The sequence below is a fragment of the Lygodium microphyllum genome, chromosome 16 (assembly GCF_053477565.2).
Source record: "Lygodium microphyllum isolate KBCC chromosome 16, Lygodium_microphyllum_v1.1.10, whole genome shotgun sequence".
NCBI lineage: Eukaryota > Viridiplantae > Streptophyta > Polypodiopsida > Schizaeales > Lygodiaceae > Lygodium > Lygodium microphyllum.
In genome coordinates this window covers 121,962,305-121,985,782 of record NC_141150.1, presented here as the reverse complement: position 1 = coordinate 121,985,782, position 23,478 = coordinate 121,962,305, and the positions used below count along the sequence as shown (strand labels likewise).

Genomic DNA, 23,478 nt, shown 5'->3' with positions numbered 1-23,478 from the left:
TGGAATGTTTCCTCTTTGTTCTCTCAAACCTGCAAGTTTACAAGAAGGATATCAAGACATAGTTGAAGAAACTTTCCACCATACTAATAGCAAGTTTGCAGGTTCGAAATTCAAACTTGCTATTAGTATGGTGGAAAGAGAAGAGAACTCTAGCAAAAGGGCCTTTATCATCTTCACATTGAGCTAGAAAGAGAATATGAGCCTCTTCATAAAAGGAGTAAATTTTATATTGTCCCAAGGTCTACACTACATACCTTGCGATTGCAATAGAGGAAGAATTTAGATTAATGGACAGATGGTGGCTTGTATCCCATAGATCCTATTAGAAAAAATAGCCCCCCATTTTTTAATAGTTCATCATTGATGCGATTTTTTGGCGATGGTTATGGTGGGCTTCTTGGCTATACACAGAATCTTACAACCGAGAGATATATCTTAAGATTGGAAAGTCACTTGCTAAATTAATAGAAGGACTCATTGTGTCAACAACTTGTAGAGTGCAAGGAGAAGATTATGGGTCTTGAGAAAATCTTGAATACAGTAAGGAGAAAATAAACAAAGCTTGGATATCAACAAAGGCAAAGAAGACTCAAGAATATAGAGAATCTAAAGCGTGGAGGTGGAGGTTGTAGCAAACAGATACAAGCAGTAAGGTAAGGACATTTCTCTCTTCATGGTTTAAACATATTATTGTATTTAATTTTGGTGGTTCTTTTTAGGTCAATATTTTTGTTTCTGATGTAGTATTTATGTTGTTCTTTGTAGGTTATTACTCCAACCATATAAGGAATAGAAAGACGTGCTTAGAGCATCACAACACTATAGTGATGTCCTTCCTCCAATGCTAGTTGGGAATATAATGGAGGAGAAATGTTTAAGAAGGCAAAGAAGCAGTGTCTGAATACTTTCTTGAAAAGTTCTTGTTTGGAGCCAGGGGAAGTCCAAAGAACTGAAGGAGAAGAAGCTAAAAGCCTCTTTGTTGCCAAAGCCATCATCAATTAGATAGGTTCGTCAATCTATTAATAATAAGGTTATGGAGATGCTGGGGAAGCCCTTCCATATCACAGATACTTATGTTGGTAAGAAAAAAGACCTTAAATTTGATGAATTCAATAATAAATTCTTTGATCTTCTTACTTTACAAAGAGCTATGATTAAATTTTATGACCTTTCCCATGAAGAGGCCAATGGGGTTGCAAAGTTTGTGATCAAGCTAAATGAGTCTGAGATTCTGAAGTCTAGAAAGCTTGAAAGGGTTTCAATAACTCTCATGAACAGAGCTCTTTTAACAGAATGTGATTTATTCTTGAAAAAGGATCCAAAGCACTTTAGTGTTCAGTCAAAGCAGCATATTTGGTGGCTTGGGGCTTTTGAGGTGGATTCTGAGGATTTCAACATATTGCATTGGGATTTCCATCACACTACTATACCAGAGGTTATCAAAGTCCAGCAAGCAGGAGAAGAATTGTATGTTGAGGGTTTTGGGAGATACAAGGTGGAGTGGCATATGGCAGGTGATTTAAAGACTTTGAAATGTATGTATAATGTGTCAAAGGGGGCAAATGTTTGTACTGTATGTCTACAGCAGCAGCAGCTAGGGAATGTAAGTCTTCAAATTGGAGCAAAACCCATTGACAGACATGTAAAGAACAATGGGCTCCAAGCAATTCTTGATATTCCTCTTACACATGTTCATATATGCACATTACATGCCCTTTGTAGGGTTATAGAAAAGCTAGTGCATCTCTATATAGGCTTTGCATGGAAGCTCCAACCATTATCTGCTAGACAAGAGGCCATTAAAAAAGCTGTGGGCACCCATGCCATGTCCCTGCAATTGCGAAAGACCTTTGTTTTTGGCACCCATTGTCCTTCTTGTGCTCTTTTCTTCGATTGAAAGCCCTTCCTTGAAGAGCAGTGTTTCTTACAAGTGTTTAACGTTATTTCTGGGTGGAGAAGCTTTGCCTTTGGGGATCCACATATATGTAGATCCAGGTTGTGTGTTGATTAATGACTTTCTCATCCATTTCTTCGTTACTATGCTTTGGCTTTATGGAAGAACCTTTTTGAGCCTTGATCCATTCAGAGGCTCTTTCTTGTACCTTGCCCTTTTGTTCTATTTAGTAAATGCTATTCCTAGAAAGCCCTCTATTGGTGGTGTGAAGGCAAGGAGATTTCTAGGATTCCATGGAGAAATAGGAAAGATTAGCTCAAGAACAGGTGGATCCAACATCAAGTGGAATCAGTGGAAATCACTACACAATGCAATAAAAGATCATGGTGATGATGGCCATGCCCGTAATAGGAAGGCAGCAGTGTGGAAGGCATTAGACACAATATTTTTCTTCTGCGATAAGACATTTTGGTAAGAGGGGGACCTGTCTGAGTATAAGAGGTAGCTCAATAAGTTCAAAAAATCCATGATAGAAGCATGGAGTGGTCAACACTTTACACACTACATGAGATGTATTTTCCTACTTTACCTTTGATTACTTATAAAAGGAATAATTTCAATTTTATTTTATGATTCAATCAAGTGACTCCATGCTTCTTCCTAATCTTACTCCCTAGTTTACAGCATATACTTTACAATCATACTCCCTGGTTTGTGAAAGAATATGGAAGTTTATCCATCTGGTCAACTCAAGGCATGGAGAAGTCCCATTATCAAGCAAGATCCAAATATTTCAGACACACAAGACATGGTGGTGGAAAAAACAAAGCAAACAATCTATTAGAAGTCTTCCAATGGTTTTACAGACAATACTGGCATAAAACAAAGTCAAAGGAGGCCAAAGTGTTATATGAGAGCTGAGATACAACAAGGACTATACAAATTTACTGAAAATAGACAGAGAGCATATAGGAGGTTAGATGCAAGAGAAAAGTTTTTACAATGGCTTGAAACTAAGCAAAGGATTGGCAAAAGATGGACTTCAAGGCAGAGCTTGACTTGATGATGGATTTCCTTGCTCTTCTTTGGTGTTGTCTTTAATCTCCCACTCTATCGGTCCTCTGTACTTCAAAAGCTCTTGTTTCCTATATCCCACCAGATTTTTCATATTCTTTGCACTAGCTGTATGTGCAAGGACATATGCACCTAGAGTAGCATAGTATGCTGCCCTAGAGGCTACAACACCAGGCATATAGCCAAAGACCCTAATAGCCTCCTGCTTCTCTACAAGTATTATTTTTTCCACTCCCCTATGCAAGGGTTGAGATCCAACAACCCTTGAGAGGGCCTTCGAAGCTAGAAATGGAACTCCTGGATTTGTGCTAAATTTATTGTGGTAAATTATAACTGTATATGTATTTATGTCACCTATGTAGTGACCCAAGCTTTGATTTCTACCTGTGCCATGGGCCTTGAACTTTTTGCTCTCCCCAAGAACTTATTTGGGTATTCAATGTCAATCTACAAAAATAAAAATCTTAATTTAGATACTTTGTTTCAATCCTTCATGTGAAAAATCTTTGTTTAGATACTTTGTTTCATCATTTTCTATTAGCTCAGTTGAGTGAAGATTTATTGAGTTCTTTGGTTGAGTCTCTTGTGGCACTATTTCCTGAGCATTTTCAAATCCCATATCTTGAATATTTGTCTCCTTTGAATTTCTTGAAATTCCTCTTCTAATGGAAGGCCTTTGCTTTCATAAGGCACACAAAGATCTGTGAAATATTGCCCTACTGTAGCTTTGTCCAATAAAATTATCACCCTGGGTATCCAATGTAGAGATGGGATCTATTGAACTATCTATAAAGACTCTATCATTTTGGCCCCACTTTGCAAGCATGGCTAAACAATAGTCTTCCCTCAAGTCATAAAGATGTTGTATGTCATTGAGCAGGACATAATCTTTGTTGTTGATTCTGTAGCTTGGAAATGTTGGAATAGCCTGCAAACGGTTTTCCAAGTCAATATCATCATTGATATTCTGTTCAACCTTGGTTAAATTATGGGTCTTGAATTTTGCAATATCAAAAACCCTCCAAGTTCTCCTCTCTTCCTGTTCCTTTTGAAACTCCTCAGCTGCATCATCAACCTCCTGTGCCTCAACATCAGCTGTCTCTACCTCTCCCTTTGCTTCAGATTTGGGAAGACTCTCTGATATCCATTGAAAGAATACAAGAAGTGCCATATCCTTTTCTAGAATCTGGTAATTACCATTGACATGCCACTCACATTTCTCCAATATCCTCTTGAAATCATTTTCAAGGAGATTCCACTTCTGGGGACAGGAAGATGACTTAGAGATATAGCTTGCCTCAACAACATCTGAGAAGTGGACATAATTGACAACCCTATGATCCCTTGTGAAGAGGAGAAATACCTCTAACAAATCCATGAACCTATTTGAAAGGGATTGAAGGAGAGAATTGAGGTCCATTGGTGTGTTGAACATCTGGCTTATACTTGACAATTTAGATACATTTCCAGTACTCATAAGAAATTCAAAAACTTTGACCTCTGGAGCATCTTCAACATTCTCAACCTCTAGATCTGCAAATGAGAGCTTCCTCTTACTCATCCTTGTAAATCTTGAGGAAAGGTAGATATTATTGAGCTGCATGAAAATGGAAGGGAAGGTAAAAAGAGGTATATGAGGAATTCGAATAGCTCAACAATGGTAAAAAAAAATATGCTATAAGAGGTGTAATTGGAATACGTAAGGATTATGGGCATGAAATCTTGGAAAAGGTCTTAGTAGTTAACTATTGATGAGTTGCGCGAAAATAGAAGGGAAGCTCAAAAAAGCTATATGAAGAATTCACGTAGCTCAACAATGGTAAAAAAATATGCTTTAAGGGTTGTAATTGGAATACTGAAGGCTAATGGGCATGAAATCTTGGGTGTAATTGGAATACTGAAAGCTAATGGGCATGAAATCTTGGTAGTTAACTATTGATGGGCCGCGCAAAAATAGAAGGGAAGCTCAAAAAAGCTTTTTGAAGAATTCCCGCATCTCGTCAATAGAGATTCATATGCCTGAAAGGCCAGGAGGTGTATGTGTGTGTGTGTGTGTGGAGTGTTATTGTGGATGAAAATGGGCAAGATATGAATGATGCAGAATGTAAAGTGTCATCATAAAATCCTTTTCCGTTTTATAGGTGAGAAATGTGACCGTTGCCTCACACATGTGTAGCACATTTCCCAAGGCGCCACATGTGTGAGGCAATGGTCACATTTCTCACCTATAAAAAGGTGAGGAGAAGGGCAGTATTACTTTATATTCTCTCCATTCCAACCCATACCTTCCTATTTCGAATTCCATTTTCTTGCCTATACACATACATTGCACACACACCTATTGATGAGCTACGCGATTTTAGAAGGACACTCCCCCCACCTTCTCCATTGAATTCGCGCAGCTCATCAACATATCGTGATTCACACTTATTGCCAAGCAAGTCCAACTCACACCCTCTAAAAACCATAATATTTCTCATTGATGAGCTACGTGAATTAAGAAGGACACTCCACCCTTGTTCACTATTGAATTCGCACAGCTCATCAACTGTCTATTTTTCACCCTCATTGCTTAGCAAGGCCCATATTCAACCTATTCCCTAGCCCACACCCACTAAATAACATATTTTTGCCCATTCACGAGCTACGCAAATTTAGAAGAAGGCTCGCCATTTGCTTTACATAGATTTAACATTGCTCATCAATGGAAATTTTTCTTCCCCAAGGCTAAGCTTTGCCACTTACATTGCTATTCTTTACCTCCTTTTCTTTTAGATATATTCTTTCACATTGATAAGATGCACAAATTAGGAAGGGCACCTCTATCTCCTTGCGAACTGATTTCGCATAGCTCATCAACACTTCTTTGCTATGGCTAGAACCAAGCAAACTGCAAGGAAGGAAAAGGTTGACCCTAGAGGCATACCAGCCAAGATATACAAGGGTTAGAGCTAGGAAAAGAAGAAGCCACCCATGACAAAGCGAAAGTTCAAACAGTATGTCACCTCCCTTAGAGAGATAAGGAGGGCAGTGAAAGCATTGAACCTTGCAATACCAAGGCTACCTTTCCAAAGGCTATGTAGGCAGATCTGTGACCAGAGGAGTATTTCCATGAGATGGTAGAGATCAGCCCTTGATTGTCTCTAGGAGGCAGCTGAAGATTTCATCATTGAGTTTTTCCAGGACTCTTACATTTGTGTTGCCCATGCTCACAGAGTCACTCTATGGATAAGGACATGGTTGTCCTTAGAAGACTGATGTATGGATTTAGTAAATTTCTTGAGCCCGTACCATTCAGGGATGAAAGACCTTCAACATATTGAATATACCTCCATGGAGGAAACCAAAGCCAGAGGATAAAAAATCCAATGAGGAGGAGGTCAAGTACAAAGATGAGGAAGGGGGACATAAGAGGCAAACCTAAGCAGGATGCAAGGAGGGGGATGGAAGAAGAGAGAAAGGCAATGGAGGAGAGTGAAGAGTAGCTAGCCTACCTAGAGCAGGAAATGAAGGTACTTTTCACCAAAGTTGATGCCGATGGATTCCTTGTAGTTGCCTTCCCTCCAGATGATATTGTGAAGAGAGAGGACTACATTGTCTTGGACCATGAGTGTCTGACACTACTTAGGGACATCAATGACACCATTGTGCTAGCATCATTGAGGTAGGAGAAGTCTTATGCTAAATATTTTTTATTCTTTTATTTCACAATATCAAAATCCCATCTTATTTGAATGTCTATGTTCTTGAAGGATAATGATGCATAGTTTCCAGCTAGGAGTGCAACAAAAGGTGGAGGTTATTGATCCCTCCATATCAATGTATCTCAGGAGGATGGACACTGAGGTTGCTTCATTTAAGCACTGGGTGGCCAAAATTGATATGGAGACCCTTGAAGTGGTCTTACTGCCCTATAATGAAGGGTAAGTCCTTTTAACCAGAGCTTCTATAATTACAAGACTGATATAGATTTTTGAGAAGCCATTGGAATCTAACATTTACCACTAATAATGATTTACGGAAGCCATTGGAGTCTTATTATCATAGACATAGTTGACAAGAAATGTTTTTATCTCAATTTTATGAGAGGATCACATGGTATAGCAAAATTGTAAGCAATTTCATAAAACCTTCACTATGGTTACCTCAAATACTATATTAGGTCAACCACTAATTTCTAATACATTGATTGTTTTGTTTTGTATAGATGTGCAATGAGATTCATGTAGCTTCTGAAGAGTTGTCCACCAATGCCTCCAATCTTATCTACAGTTGAGTATCACCAAATCAAGGTACCTTGATCTCTTAGTTATGTTATACAATCATGGTTTTCTGCCTTTCTTAAGAGTAGTCTAATTTCTCCTTATTCATGTAGTGTCCAATCCAATTTGACTCCCACTCATGTGGATGGAGGGTTGTTATAAATGCTGAGAGGATGATTAAGTTCATTTATGACAATGAACAGAACAATATAAAAGTGTTTTGTATAGATGTGCAATGAGATTCATGCAGCTTCTGGAGAGTTGTCCACCAATGCCTCCAATCTTATCTACAGTTGAGCATGACCAAATCAAGGTACCTTGATCTCTTAGTTATGTTATACAATCATGGTTTTCTGCCTTTCTTAAGAGTAGTCTAATTTCTCCTTATTCATGCAGTGTCCAATCCAATCTGACTCACACTCATGTGGATGGAGGGAGGGTTGTTATAAATGCTGAGAGGATGATTAAGTTCATTTATGACAATGAACAGAAGAATATTAAAGTGACTATTTCAATCCACCTCTTTTGTAATGTAAAAAAATTCTACACTTATTTTTACAACCCTCTTACTTTCTAATCCCCTTTTCTTGTTTTGGCCAGTTTTCCTTGGATTGTTACAATGATACACAAGTCTGGCTTGTAAGAGCCAGAATCATTGTAACGATGGTTGTGAATAATTTTCCTCTATAGGAGCCAAAAGAAGAGAAAAAACCATCTAAGAAGAGAAACAGAAAAAGAGAAGGGACGGCAGGGACCTCCAAGGAGCAGGATGAGAAGGAGAAGGTCCCTACTCCTAAGAAGCCAAGGACTCCAAGGAAATCCAGAAAGGCTAGAGAGGAGAAAGTGGAGGAGCAGAAGGAGGAGAAGGAGGAGGAGCAGAAGGAGAAAGAAGAAGCAGAAAGAGAAAGAAGAGAAGAAGGAGAAGGAGAAAGAAGAGGAGGAGGAGAAAGAAGAGGTGAAAGAGAAAGAAGAGAAGAAGAAGGAGAAAGAAGAGAAGGAGGAGGGAGGACAAAGAAGAGAAGAAGGAGGAGAAAGAAGAGAAGAAGGAAGAGAAAGAAGCGGAGAAGAAAGAAGAGAAGGAGGAGGACAAAGAAGAGGAGAGGGAAGAGAAGGAGGAGGACAACGAAGAGGAGGAGGAGAAGAAAAAACAATAGGAGGAGAAGAAAGAGGAGGAGAAGAAGGATAAGAAGGTGAAGCAAAAGAAGAAAGCAAGAAAGGCAGAAGAGAGAACACCACCAATCACCCCTTCAAAGCCAATACCTGCCTCTACCAGGATGAGTCCAAGACACAAGAAATAGATTGACTCTTCTCATTAAAAAAATACTTTGTACATCCATTTTCCCTTTTGGGTTACATTTAGGTGGAAGTTTTTTGTATATCTCCAGCATTTTGTAAATCCTTGATAGTAATCTCCAGCAACCTTCTTAATCCGAGATATGTAATCTCCTACAGAAAAGGCAAACAAAAGTTTGCACTTGTAAATATAATTCAAAGTAATTTGATATGTAAGTCTTTGAAGAAATCAATCTGATTATGTTTTCATGTTTCTTTTACCTAATTACTTAAACAACAGCATTTTGGATGTCTTTGCATCTTATATTCCTTTCACTCCTTTTAGAGACCTGCAAAGAGTGTAAAGTAAGAAGATATGCATGCTAGTATGAAATGTTAAGAACATTAATGTTAGTGTCAAAAAAACTTGCCTTTTTGTCATCCACTTTGAAAGCAAATGACTTTGGCAATTCAATTTCTTCATTTAGAAGTTTCTGTCTCACTTGTTACAATGTACACATGGCCCTTATCTTTAAAATAGTGATAACTTCATTGTTGAGCCACAAATCAAGATCAATGACTAGATTCACGCCAAAATCTTCCATGTCTTGGTCTAGAGGGATTAGGACACCACCCACATGGTGCCATCTACTATAATAAAATGTCAAAATGAAGTTTTGTGTAGCAACCATATACTTGCAAGAAATTGACTCTTGATGCACCTTACATGTGATTCCACTAACTACTTTTGTGTCTCAGCCTTCATCAACAAACTGAAGAACATTTTTTGCTTGTAAGCTTATCACTGAGAACAAAGTTTTACACCTTCTAGCTTGCATATTAGAGAAGAAGTCTACAAACACAAGGATGGGCATGAAGAGGACAATTTTGCTCTGTTTACTGGCAATATTAGGTTTCATACATCTCTGAAGTTCATTGAATAGCTTACATCTATAGCACTCACTTGTGCTAGAATTTGATAAAGGCCACTCCTCACACCCAAAATCAGGAAGTGGAAGCTTGGTTAGAGAACCCCATGATCCTTGTGAGTTAGGAGAGACATAGAAATGGTCATAAAAGAACACACCATTCTCTGCAAGGGACCCTCTTGTTCTTCCTTTATAGAGTTCCTCTCCAACAGAGGCATGAAAAACATCAATAATATCAACAATACACTCCACTGGCTGCCATTCCTCTAAGTTGGAGGGATATAAATCTACAAAATCAAAAGCTAAATGCTATAAATCTATAAAATCATAAATCTAACTTCAGTTTTAACATGCAAAGAGAACTTATAGTTAGGCATGTGTAAAGGAAGATCCCAGGTATTTGGTTGAAGATGGTATGCATAAAAACATGTTGTACCAGCACCTCTTTGATTGTCTTCATGTTTGAGCCGTGTCTAAAATCCTTCACTCTTCCTTTCCAACACAAAATGAATGGATTGGTGGTTACATGTTTCTTTATCCTATTTTGTTGCATAGTTATCCAACTACCCTTAGCTATGGTAATAGGAATCCATCTACCCTCCTGCATATCAAATGTATTATATGTGGATATATATTCAATGGAGGTACTAGGACGTTTAGATCTGGCATAGTTTTCTATAGCCAAAAAATGAAGAAGAAGAATGAGCAAGAGAAGGAGAAGGGGGAACAACAAAATTCAAAATGGCGAGAAAGGGGGGGGGGCGCTTTTGGCTCTAAAGAAAGTAGGTGGCCTCATGAAGAGAGAAGGCTGAGCTCGACATTTGTCATGATGGTTTGGGGGTGAAAAAGGAAAAGCTAGAGGAGAAAAAAGGTGAGCTTCTGACATGAAAAAGACCCTTTCACGAATTTGCCCCTAAATAAAATTAGCAAAAGAAATGCACTTCTTATTTTCAAAAAGAAAGATTCCATAGCGTAAGCTCTCCTCTCATTGGCTAAGAGCACCCTCTCTCTACATGCTAAAAGGCAAAAAAATGACCTCAAAGTTCCCCTAATGATTTGGAGGGATATTATCATCACTTCCTCATCTTATTGTAATATGCACCTCCAAGAATGACTTAAGAAGTCAAGGTGGCTAGATTCATTGTAGCTTTGAACCCTCCATTGAATTCTCATTTGCAATCTCTTTGATTGGCTACTTTCATAGATGTATTGGATGGTGGGAAGCCAATGGAGTAAGAAGTGAATTTAACCAAGAAGTGCAAGGAGGAACCTCTACCAAATTGGGATGTTAAGTGGAATCATTCCAGCTTCAAATCTAATCCTCAATTGGAGAACTTATCTACCTATTTTCCTTAAAGAGAAGGCCTTCAGAGAGAATTTGTGCCTTAATTGTCTTGATCCAAGACATTGTGCTAGAGATTGTCCTCCAAACCCTAATCTACGTCAACCCTCAAACCTAAATCCTTCAAATGTTCACAACTCTTGGGACCCTAACAAGAACTTTAACCAAGAACCTAACCCCAATAAAGGCTTCTCAGATCGAACTAATCCTCTAGCTTCTAGAATTTTATGAATCTTTCCCAAAGGAACTTCTAGCAATAGCACATCAAAAAATAGGTGGATTTAGAGGACCGCAAGGAGCATTCAAGGGTAATGAAAGTTAGTCTAATGTTGGATCTCAAATAGTGAGATATAATCCTAAAGCGAATCAAGGTGACAAATCTAAGGCTCAAGTGAATCAATTCATTACAAGAGAAGAAGGACATAGAGATCAAGCTAGCTTATGTCTATTTCAATATTGAGCACCAAGGAGCAAATCAATATTATAGGTGTTAAGAGGCCTCAGTTCCAAATTTCATAATTTTCCAACTCTTCTAAATAATTTCCCTAATAAATTTATTCCTAAAAACTCATTAAATTAGAAAATTCTCTATACTCTTAATTCACAAATTAAGGGGAAAATTATCCTAGGTTATACTAAGTGAGAGGAAGTGATTAACAAATCCTCTTAGCTTAATTAAGTGTTTAGTTAATTTCCCCATAAATTCTATGTTATTTTTTCACTAATTTTAGAATTTTAAATTCCATAATTACACATCTATTTATCTTCTCCTAGTTCCCTACTCAATTTTCTAAAGTAACTCTTTAATTAGATTTCCCGAAATTTCATCATTATAACGACACTACCTTCTCAATTAAAAATAAAATTAAGCCTTTTTTCAAAAAATAAATTTATATATATATAATCCATGTAAAGAGGAGTGAGTATTTATGTTTCTAGAGTAAAGACTCTCTAGTTTGAATAAATAAAAGAGAAAATTTACATATTCTACTAGCGAAAAATGATTAATTACGTTTTCCTACTAGCAAAAATGATTAAATAGAGGTTGCCAAACAAGATTTCTCTTCCGTATGGGTTAGGCAATGATGTAGGTAGGGGGTCTTTATATAGCCTCTAGGGGGCCAAGTGACTGTGTAGGGCTTTTTTTAGCCTCTAGAGGGCCAGGTGACTATGTAGGGCTCATTTTAGCAACAAGAGGCGCCTCTCTTCTTGTAGTTCTTTGTTTGATTGGCTGAGAATGTGCTAAAAATGCATTTTACCCCTCTTTTGAGGACTTCCTAAATTTCTTACATTCTCTCTTCTCCATTGGGTGCTCCTGGAGTGGAAAGTTTTCACATTTTTTCCTTTCCTGCTAATTCCACTTACATTCTTTCTCCTTATCCACAATAGTTTGGAAGAGAAACTTTCATTTCTTACTCAAATTCGGGTATGTCAACCTTCCGAGAGTGAAAAACTCCAAGGAGGTAATTTCTGAGTAAGAAAATTCATACTATTAAATTTACATAGTTCTCTAGGAAACTCTAAGTTCACTAACTTTGAAAGGGACAAGATCCCTCAAGTACGCACAAACTTACACAAGATTGCATAAAGATCAAGCATAACAATTGAAATCTCCATGCATAGAGTGTAACATAGGGAAAAGATCTAATAAAAGCATCAACACAAGAATGGGTTCAATCTCCCCCTCCAATGGCGGCACCCTTTCCATCTTGAGTATTTATATATTAAAGGGTGCCCTTTGTGCCAAAACTAGAGTGCACGACAAGGGACTTCTTTATTTACAAGAAGGAGCTTTTATCCCAAAAGCAAGCTCCTATTTTTATTGTATGTCTTATCCGTTTATCTCAAGGTTATTTACAAGTGCACCGTCTTAGGATATTTATTTACAAGTGACTATTAACCATAGTCGTAATAAAAATCTGGGTAATCTCGACCGCTAGTAAGCCGTCCAAAATGTGTTCCGATCCTGCCCTTCACTTCATTATCACTCTCTCCAACCTAGAGTTGTCCATCACACACAATTAGTATTTAATACACAACAACAGATAGCAAATCAATCAATTCAATCCAGCTATCCATAAGAGTATAGCGCCCATTAACCATGGACGTTACACACTAGGAGGGTATGAACACCCTGTAACATCCCTCCTACCCAGGATAGCAACTGTCCTCAGTTGCTTCACTCACAACTATCTAGTGTGTGATTATAAGAGTCCAAAAGTTCGGGATAAGTACGAAAAAACGTTTAGGGAAACCATTTAGCATCTTCTCTAGGATGGTTCTTAAAAGTCACAAGATAATGGTTATGCACAGAACCAACACGTGTGGTGGTAGTCTCATGGTCTACTATAGCATCAGGGAGTAGTTGTTCCTCTTGATCCACCAATTGAGGAGCTTCATCATATATAGGATGAGATGGAACAGTACCCTTAAAAGGTTTCAAGAGACTAATATGAAAAGCATTATGTATCTTCCAATGATTAGGCAATTCAAGACGATATGCAACATCATTAATTTTGTGAATGACTTTGAAAGGTCCATAAAATCGTGGTGCTAGCTTCACAAAGGGGTTAGTGTCAACACTTTTGATACGATGCTTTTGAATGTGAAGCATCACATAATCTCCTGTCTTAAAAAGATAAGGCTTCTTGTGCTTATTAGCTTGACAAGTAAACAATTCTTGTGAGTGGGAAATGGCAGCACGAACATCAGCATAAATTTTATCAAAATCAACAGTTAAATTGTTAGCAGCAGCGGGAATAGTATTTGATAATCGTGTAATAGGTGTAGGGAGTGTGTGACCATATACTATTTCAAAATGTGCTTTTCTAGTAGCAGAATGAGTGGTGTTATTGTATGCAAATTGCAAAATGTGTATGTAGTCATCCCACCTTTTTGGTTGTGTATGAACATAAGATTTGAGCAAATCAATGATTGTGCGATTAGTGATCTCACTCAAACCATTGGATTGTGGATGGAATGTAGTAGAATAGTCTAAGGTAGTACCTAGATCAGAGAATAAAGTTTGCCAAAATGCACTACAAAACGTGGAATCTCTATCAGATACTATTACCTTAGGTAACCCATGGTGAGTGAACACATGCTTCAAAAATAAGTTAGCGGCTTGAGGTGCAGAAAATTTCTTATTACAAGGAATGAAATAAGCATGTTTGCTAAAACGATCTATGATGGTCCAAATCATGTCATGCTTATGCATCATTAGAGGAAACAACGTAACAAAAATATGTTCCCAAGGTCTCTCGGGAATAGGGAGTGGATGGAGTAACCCTAACTTCTTGCTTATGGTAGACTTAACCTTTTGACAAATCAAACATTCAACAACAAAGGATTTGACATCTTGTTTCATAAGAGGCCAAAATAAGTCATGAGATAGATTTTGAAATGTGGCTGCTACACCTCTATGGCCCGCATAAGGTGGATTATGCAATTTCTCTATGAGAGGGTTTTGAAATGGTTTAGAGATGCACAATTTCTTTTGAAAATAGAGAAATTTGTCTTGAATAGAGTAATCAACAATTGATTGTGCATTGGGTTGATTCATTTGAGTCCAAATATGCTTAAAATCATCATAAAGTGCATAAGTGTCACGCATAGATTCAAATGAAACACCATGAATGACCGATAGTAGGTGATTAAGAGTTGGCTTTCTACTCAAAGCATCTGACCAAGATGGTATTGAAGAATTGGTTGAAAACTTTGAATAAATGCGGCCCACTTAATATGCCTATCTGAAATCAATGGCTGTGAGAATAAATGTTTTAAACTTTGATGAACAGTTTTTATAACAAAGTCAGTACCCATCAAATAATGCTTCCAAATTTTAAGTGCATACACTACATCAGATAATTCCTTATCATAAGTGCTATACTTAACCTGTGCTGGTCTAAATTTTGTGCTTTCATAAGCAAGTGGATGGTTATCCTGCATTAAAACAACACCCAAACCTTTTCCACTAGCATCAGTAACAACCACAAAGAAGGGACGATTAAAATCAGGTAATTGGAGTACTGGTGCATGTGTTAAAGCGTATTTAAGTGCTTGAAAAGACTAATCCTGCACTTTAGTCCATGTTTAAGATGTATTCTTCTTTAGCAACAAGGTAAGATAGTGAGCTTTATATGAAAAATTGCGCACAAATTTCCTGTAGAAACTACATAAACCAAGAAAAGAACGAAGTTCATGCAAGTTTTTGGGTCTTGGCCATGAATTGATAGCTTGTATCTTCTTTGGGTCAACCTTTATCCCTTCCTTAGATACTATGTGACCTAGGTATTCAATTTCTTGTTGGAAAAACGTACTTTTCTCTGGGTTAAGATAAAGTTGATTTTCCTTGAGTAATTGGAACACTTTAGCAAGATGTTTATTGTGTTCCTGTGAAGGTGGCCGGTGCATTTGTCAAGCCAAACGGCATGACAAGGAATTCATAATGACCGGTTTGTGTACGAAACACAGTCTTATAAATATCCTCACTAGTCATCCTCACTTGGTGATATCCCGATTTTAGATCCATCTTGCTAAAAGTGGTGGCCCCCTTAAGCTTGTCCAATAGATCATCTATGCGTGGAATAGGAAACCTATTCTTGATACTGATCTTATTCAATGCGCGGTAGTCTATACACATGTGGTATGTACCATTCTTCTTTTTGACAAGGAGAACGGGTGCCCCATATGGTGAACTACTTGGTCTTATGAGCCCTTGGTTGAGTAGCTCTTGAACTTGAGACTTAATCTCTTGTTGTTCAAGAGGATTTACGTGATAGGGAGCTCTATGCTATGGTCCTCAGGTTGAGACATAGGTAAACCAGCGGTAAATCATGCATAAAACACTCTTGAAATTGAGCAAGAAACTCTTTTTGTGCATCATTACAATGTGATTCTTGTGCAGCAGATAGTTCATTAATGTACACAAGAAATGCTTTATCTCATTTGCGAATGGCCCTTTTAGCTTGAGTGTGAGATAATAATGGTTGATCTTCACTTTCAAATGCAGTATGTAAACAAATTTGATGACCTTCATACATGAAAGTAAGAGAACGATTGCTATAATCAATCTTAGGATTTAATTCATGACAAAATGGCATTCCTAAGATGATATCTATCCCATGCAATGGAGCAACAAGAAAAGTACGCTCTTGAGAGTTCTCAATTGAAATCTTTAAGTTTTCCACTTGTTGAGTGCAATTGTACTTTTGGTTATTGAAAGCAGTCTTAACTTTGTATCCAGATGATGTAAGAGGTAGATTAAGAGATTTAGCAATGCAATTCGAAATAAAATCATGGCTACTTCCATCATCAAAAAAAATACTCACTTCTTTTCCTTGCACGATACCTTTGATTTTTAAAAGAGTGTAAGGTGAAATGGATGAGGGTTTAGGGTTACCTTCATTCGGTTGATCATCATTACCCTCATAGTTTGGATCGTAATCATCATCGTAGTCCTCGTTGTCTTCCAAATCCGCTTCTTCTTCTAGGATAGGCTCATCTTCGACCATGTTGACTTGAGCAGGAGGGTGAGCTTTTTCTTCTTTCTTCATTGTGCATTTATTTGCATAATGTCCTAGGCGATGATAATTGAAGCACTTTACCCTCTTCAAGCGGTCCTCGACCCTTTGGTTGGAAGTGCCATTGGTCTTCTTGAAGTTAGGATGAGCACCTTGACCGTTAAAACCATTGTGGTTGCCTTGGCTGTTGTTGACGACCTTTGCTTTCTTGTCCTCCCAAGAGTGTGGTTGTGATTCCTCTCTTTTAAAGAAGGGATGCTTGAATTTATTATACCTGTCACCCATAAAAGACGAAGCAGGCCTCTTGCCTTGATTAAAATTTTGATGCTCTTGCTTCATGTGACTACCCCTAAGTTTCTTTTCACTATTTAGTGCTAAAGAGATTGCTTCAGTCAAGGAGTGTGGGTGAAACATCTCAATATCCCCTGAGACCTACTGGCTAAGAGGTAGCTTTAGGCATCGCTATGCCGAATTGACCAACGGGGCCCTCTTAGACCCAGTCATCTTAATCCATGATAAAGGGATTGTTGCCATATTGGTTCACCCTGGGGTTGTTGCCGCTCTTGGGCTCACCTGTCACCTGAGGGACTCTTGCTCCTTCTTGAGCTCACCCGAACCTGTGGGGATTGTTGGCTCTCTTGGCCTCACCCAGAACCTTGAGGGAATGTTGCTCATCTTGAGCTCACCCTGAAACCTCTAGGGACTATTGCCACTTTTGGGCTCACCCAGACGTCAAGGGACTATTGGCTCTCTTGGCCTCACCCGTTCCTTCCTTCGGTGTTGCATGATGCCCACTCATCTTCATCTTTGATGGCGGGTAGAGGAGTTTTACGTGTTTCCAATCCCACGTTATTGTCCCACTCACTTTTGGCATAGTGGTGAGTAGAGGAGTTTAACGTATATCCAATCCCACGACCTTGCCCTGTTTAAGGCGGATCCCACTGCTTGGGTCCAGGTCCATGGTTCTTTCTTCTTGAGGTCCTCCTTTCTAAGGAATGAAGGGGGTAGTCTCCGGCTCTCATCCTTGGTTTGAACCGTGTTGGTCTATCCCTTCTCTAGCTGGCGGCTGGCTTCCTGTCTCTTTCATGACACCACCCCCACAACAAGTCCCATTCCAAGTTGCGAGCTTCCTTATGATAAGCCACCCGTCCCATAATAGGCGCTTCCTCCACAGGTGGCTCCGTTTTGCTTTGTCATAGATACATGCATTCTTGTACACTTTTCTGATCTTTGCCTTTGATAAGAGCGTTCCTCACACCTGACTTCCCACGAGGCACCAAGGGGAGTATTGACCACACGCCCTCCCTCCAAGGTGCTACAGTTCCGCTTTTGGCTCTTGCACGTTGGTCACCAGTCAGCTCCTGGCCTTGCTCGGGGAGTTCTTTTCCTAAGCCTCATGCTGGCAATTTGACCACCACCGCTGGCTGGTTGATTCCAAGCTCCTTGATCGTTCCACCTTTGCTTCGCCTCCGCAGAGTCTCAGCAAACTCCCTTGTACCTTCATTGGATTCCACGAACCCTTGAGCTCATAATGCTTGCAAGAATAGAAGAGGTGAGCTGCCCCTCATCCCCTTAGCTTGTGCCACACAAGCTTGAAGCACTTTGCGTTCCCTTGGAAAATTTTTCCTCGGGATGTATCTATCATGCCTTTCAATCCAAGCCAGTTTTTGCTCATGAGGCGAGGTCTCGCTCGTTGATCATTGAGACAAGCCCTGCAAAATCCTTGGCAACCCAGCTCCTCCTTAGGTGGCGCGAGCGCATCTCATTGCTAAGTGGCTCCTCCTTAGGTGGCTCACTTGCTTGAGTTTCCTTTGGCACGTCGGCTCCTTCTTAGGTGGCTCGACGGCCTACAATGCATCATTCCGCACGTCGCATGTGCAAGGGCCCGGTTCATTCGGGAGACTAGCCACTTGTTCCGTGCTATCTCATGTAGAAGATGAGGTCCCTCGTTTTCACTTGAGAGCCTCGGTTGATGGCTTTCCTTCATGCCGCCCCTCGCTTGCACTTGAGAGGTCGGCGGGTCTTCATACCCTTCGGGATGCCCGTTTTCCATGTTGGGTCACCCTCTTCGCTTCACATTGCCGATGTCGCTCGACTCCCAAAATCGCCCTCGAAGAGCCACACTTTTCATGTGAGAGCCCCCCAGCTCGGTTCGGGTCACATTCGGGCCGGGACCGGCTCGCCTCAAGCCATCGTTGGGCTCACCAGCTACTTTGCCAAAATCTGCCCCACCGGCTCACCGGCAAGGTTTCGCCCTCAAAACTGTCCCATTTTCAGCCCATAAGATGTTGAGTTGCCCCCTAGCTCGGCAGGTCAACTTTATAGAAACTCCACCGGTTGCATGCCCGGCCATGGTAGGCATACCGTGCCATGCTCTTCACCGCGTTTCGAGCCCCCGTGCATCATGCTTGAGGGCTGAAAATTTCCAACCATGTAAAATTTCAGCCCACCCCCCGTCTTAGTGAGGTGGACCGGCTCGGACCACGGCCCCGTTTCGGGCCACATACCGCTTTTCTTCATTTTGCCCCCCTCCGGGAGGGACTTTTCACCATGAGGGACACTCCCTTTTTCACCTCAAACACATCACATGCCGGCTCGACTCAGCTCCCCGGCCTCGGCTCGGCTCACCGGCCTGCTCGGCTCACACCGTCTCGTGCGGCTTGAGGGAGCACCTACTCCCTTATAGTTGCGAAAATTTGGCGCGGGCTGGAAAACTACCCAAGCAACACCGGCCACCGGATAGAAATTCCACCGGCTCGAACACGGCTCAAACTCCACCGACTGGACCGCTGGGGCTGGACCGTAGTTCGGACCACCGGCTGGACCCCAGCGAACCGCACTACTGTCTCGGCTGAAAACTGTTTTGCACATCGGCGCCGCTCCATCTTCACGATTCCACCATAAAACAGATGAGGCGCGGCAAGTTGGTGGTGATTTCACATTTTATGTGAATGGGAACACAAGCGATGGTGAGGATCTCAGAAAGTAGGGAGATCCTTTTTCACAAAGTGCGCATATTTACTGATGGATCTTGATAGCTATGGCCCTATATTGGCCATCTCGAGCTCTAGTCATTCTAGCATTTGCTGTGCTGGTGATGGAGTTGAACTCATCTTGTAAGTTTTCAATGCAAAAATGATTAGCCCGCAACCTATGTGTAATTTTCTCTAGCCTTAGAAATTCGTGTGATAATGTAGTGTTGGCTTCATAGCAGTTGTACTTTTCATTTACTGACATGTTGCTATAGGAGCACTGCAAGGACACTAATGTGGAACTTGTTGAACCATGCATCCATAGCCGAGGGTTTGCCATAATGGTTGTAAGGGTTTGCACCAGCTGTTTACACTTTTTGGACCTATTTTGGGTTAGTATTGAGTGTCTAGGTCTCTTGTGGGAGTGTGATGCATGTATACACATAATAAAACATAGTGGAAAGATTTGGTTTCATACCTAAGGTGTGTATACGCTTTGAAACACAATATGAGTGTGTGGTGTGCTTCGTGCACATCCAAAACCAAATCTAACACAATCGTGTATATGATGCTTTTGTCTCAAAATGGTGATGACTTGATATACCCCCCTAATCTATATGCTGAGAGGATCGTATGGTTGAAGTATGAAGGGAAATGTAGTTTTCTATGAGTGGCTATGACCTCTCATAGTTCTTGTACGCTTGCCTCTAATGCACCGTGCAAGGGCGTGCTGCTACTATTGAAGTACATCTTGTAGCTCCTGCCCTTCATTGCTAGGATGCTGCTCATCATCTTCATTGTTTTGTTCATCTTCAGGCTCTACAGGCATTTCTGTGGTTCGTAGAGCTCGAGGAGGTAGTACCTTGCCTCGAGGGCCCGATGCGCGGATGGGAGGGATCTCCATGTCCTCCCATGGTGCCCTGCCGCCTACACTAGGCTCCCCGTCTGAATGGGGTTACGGCTCCTCTGGGTCCGTGTCTGGCTCATCGTCGATGTACCCTCCTACTAAGCACCGCCGGCCTCCCATCATCTTAATCCGGCCCATTGTTGCCGTAGATGTTGAGGGTGTGTTACCTACGAACTATGAGGCCGCACGTCATCCTGGAGTTCGTAGTGTATGGCTGCCCCACGTTACGCCCTGTTCTTTGTGTGGTATTGATGTGGAGGCCCTATCGGTCTCATCAGGTCTCCATGGGCATTGAGTACCTTGGAGCATGTTACGGTTTTGCACATTTGCACGTGTAGTTTGCTTAGTGCGTGCCATGTGAGGAGAAGTATCGTGGGTGGAATGTTATGAAGTTGTGAGAGAATGAGGTTTTAAATCGGAGGTGGTCGTTCACATTCGGCCGCCCACTAATGTCCACCCTCCTCGGGGGGTTTCACGTGGTACACCAATTTTAATTCAAAAATGACATAAATTGAAAATTTCTTCAAAGATACAATATGGCCTTAGGAGTTCCTTGCCCATACTTTGCCTACATGCACCCTAGTTTGACGCTAAGTAGCATGGGCTGCAGGGCCACGTGTACTTCTCCATGCCTCAGAACAGTGATGGGTGGGCTCATCATTCGGCTTGTCTCACAATTTCAGAGTTTCGCGCACGCTCCATGTCTCGCTTATGTCCAAATGTGCTTTGAAAGAACTAATTAAACATCTCTTGTAAGTAGTTTGACCGTACTCTACCACCTCCATGATGCGTATTTTTGAAATAAACCCCCCTCATCCGGTAGTGCAACTTTTCCATGCCTTGTGTACTCCAAATGTCAAGCGACCCATATGTATTCATGAAGTAGGTCCCATGTGCAAATAAAATGTATTTCACCATCCCACCAAACAAAAGAAGTATTATTAGTGCATGTCTATTTTTAGTCCTATATTCGATGTGTTAGAATGGCATACCATATAATGGGTTATGCTTGTTTCACCCCAAGCATTAGTGACTGCTCTCGTGAACTTGACTAGACGATCTTGAAACTCTGTACGATGTTGTTCCGTTGTACTTGAATGAGACATTAGCTTAACCATTTTGTCAAAAGATGCACACACTTGCTTTCTTCGATTATCGACCATTGGATTTGGATCGTTGTCGGTGGTGCACTTGCATAATTCCTTCCACAGCTCCCACATCTACTCTTCCGACTACACCTCATCATCTTCTCCGTCCTCATGATGAGCTCTTGTCATCTTTGAGGGTGGCCTTTGAAGAAACCTTCTCGCTTTTGCACCACTCATGGATACTTGTTGAGCAATCTCATGAGTGACGCTAGAGTTTTTGTTAGCCACAATGGAAACATTTCCACCATGACACCCGATTGAATTCAGAAGGGCCTCTACTTGGGTCAATGTATCTGTTGATCTTTCATTGGGCTTCATGGTGAATGCATAATCAATATGAAGCTTCAACAAACAATCAAATATACACATGAATGCATGTAATGTGCAGAAATAAACATTACTGAGTGGGAAGTCAATGATAGGATTCCAATCACGATCCAAGCATGCCCTATCTGGCTTGTCAAGCATGGGGCAGCTCAACACAGACGTGTCCCATTGTCTTTTTGCATCCTCACCCCCACCACCATCTTGAGCTTCCGGCTGTGTGGTGGTGCTTTGTTCTAGTCTCTTCCCTCGTGAAGTGACATTTTGACCCTTCATTGGTTTCTTGTATCCACGAGTATACAATGGGCAAGGCAACAAAGAATTGGCACCTTGCTTGCATCCAAGCAAGCACTTAATTGTCTTCAAATCTCCACCCAAATGCCACTCCACTTCAAATGTTCCAAATCCTTGAACATCCAACTTCTTGCCTGACATCATTTGAGCACAAATTGTCTCTGTTATATATGGAATTCTATCAAACATCCAGTGGAGGACCTCGTGCATTTCTTTGGGAACTTTGAATGCACCTAGCCACCATATCTCATTCTCCGATTGGACACTAAAAGAGGGTCTATCTGGAGCATCGAATCTTCTCGCTTTGCATAGAATAAGGCATCATTCATGAGTGTTACGCTAATCCTCTCAGGCCTTTGACCCTTAACTATTTGAGACACACTCATCCAGCTTCAACACAAAAGCCAACTTCTCTCCTAGCACTACAAAACATAGAGGTCATACATTATAAGAACACAAAGGTCATACATTGTAAAAATGTGTGCCCTCACCTACCTAGAGATCATTGCTTGTTGAAGTTTTCTCAGGTCAACAAAAATATTATTGAACTTTGTATATTGATATCCATCTGCCTCTGCAGATGCACTTGATCCATTCCTCGACCCCAAGCGCTTTTTAAAAATCTGGACATCAGGCTCAAACACTATGTTGGAAAATTTTTGCATTACCTCCTTAGTGATTGCATCCCTCATGCACTTTGACTCTAATTTATGGAGGGAGGAGATGATATCTATTGGCTTGAGGCATCTCAACATAAGATATGCACGATCAGTGCGGGTCTCACTAGCACACACCTCTTGAATAAAATTTCTGAGATTACATCAGCAACTTGTTAGTGTTAACATGAAAATGTATGTTTTAATTGAAACTTGATGGGAAGAGTATGCTCACTTAGTTGCTAACACTCTCCTCTTGCAAGCACCACCATCGAGCGCAAGTGTCTCTGTAGAACTAAAGGTCCATTTACGCTCCCTTGCTCCCAGTGGAGTCTCTTTCATTCATTGAATGGTATTCTTCAATTGTGCAATGGTACTCGACTTCTCTTGAACTTGTGTGAGGTGCCGACCCCAACTCGGGGAAGACTAACCTCTGATAGCCTAATAGACTTTTAGTACATATGCGGTTGACGACCTCCCTCGTCTCGACTGGAATACCGAAGGGATTACAAGCAACCAACGTAGTCTATTATCTACCTCGCAGAGGAAACGCGATCTCTTAAAGCCTCTAACTGTTAATCAAGATCTGCGACCTCAAGATTACAATAAATAAACCTTGCACTTGGTTCATAGAGTTAACGCCTTTTTCCCCATCAAGTGTGAGACATGGCCATTAACCTTTCCCCTAAAACAAGTTTTATTTGGGTACTCATCTTTACCGTCTCCTACAGACCTAGAATTGTTGGAAAGCTATCCGACTTATCGGATCCACCCAGCCATGAATCGGAGTCATCGGGACTACCAATTCCCCACTTTCCTTGAAGGGTCCACTGTTTCCTAATTACTACCACACTGTTTTACATATACAAACATGTTCCTTTA

At 40.6% G+C, this 23,478-nt stretch overlaps 1 pseudogene; it reads right to left on the bottom strand.

Annotated features, from left to right (window-relative positions):
* Positions 1-8,586: 8,586 nt before the first annotated feature.
* On the bottom strand, positions 8,587-16,286 carry LOC148023329 (uncharacterized; annotated as a pseudogene).
* Positions 16,287-23,478: the final 7,192 nt, after the last annotated feature.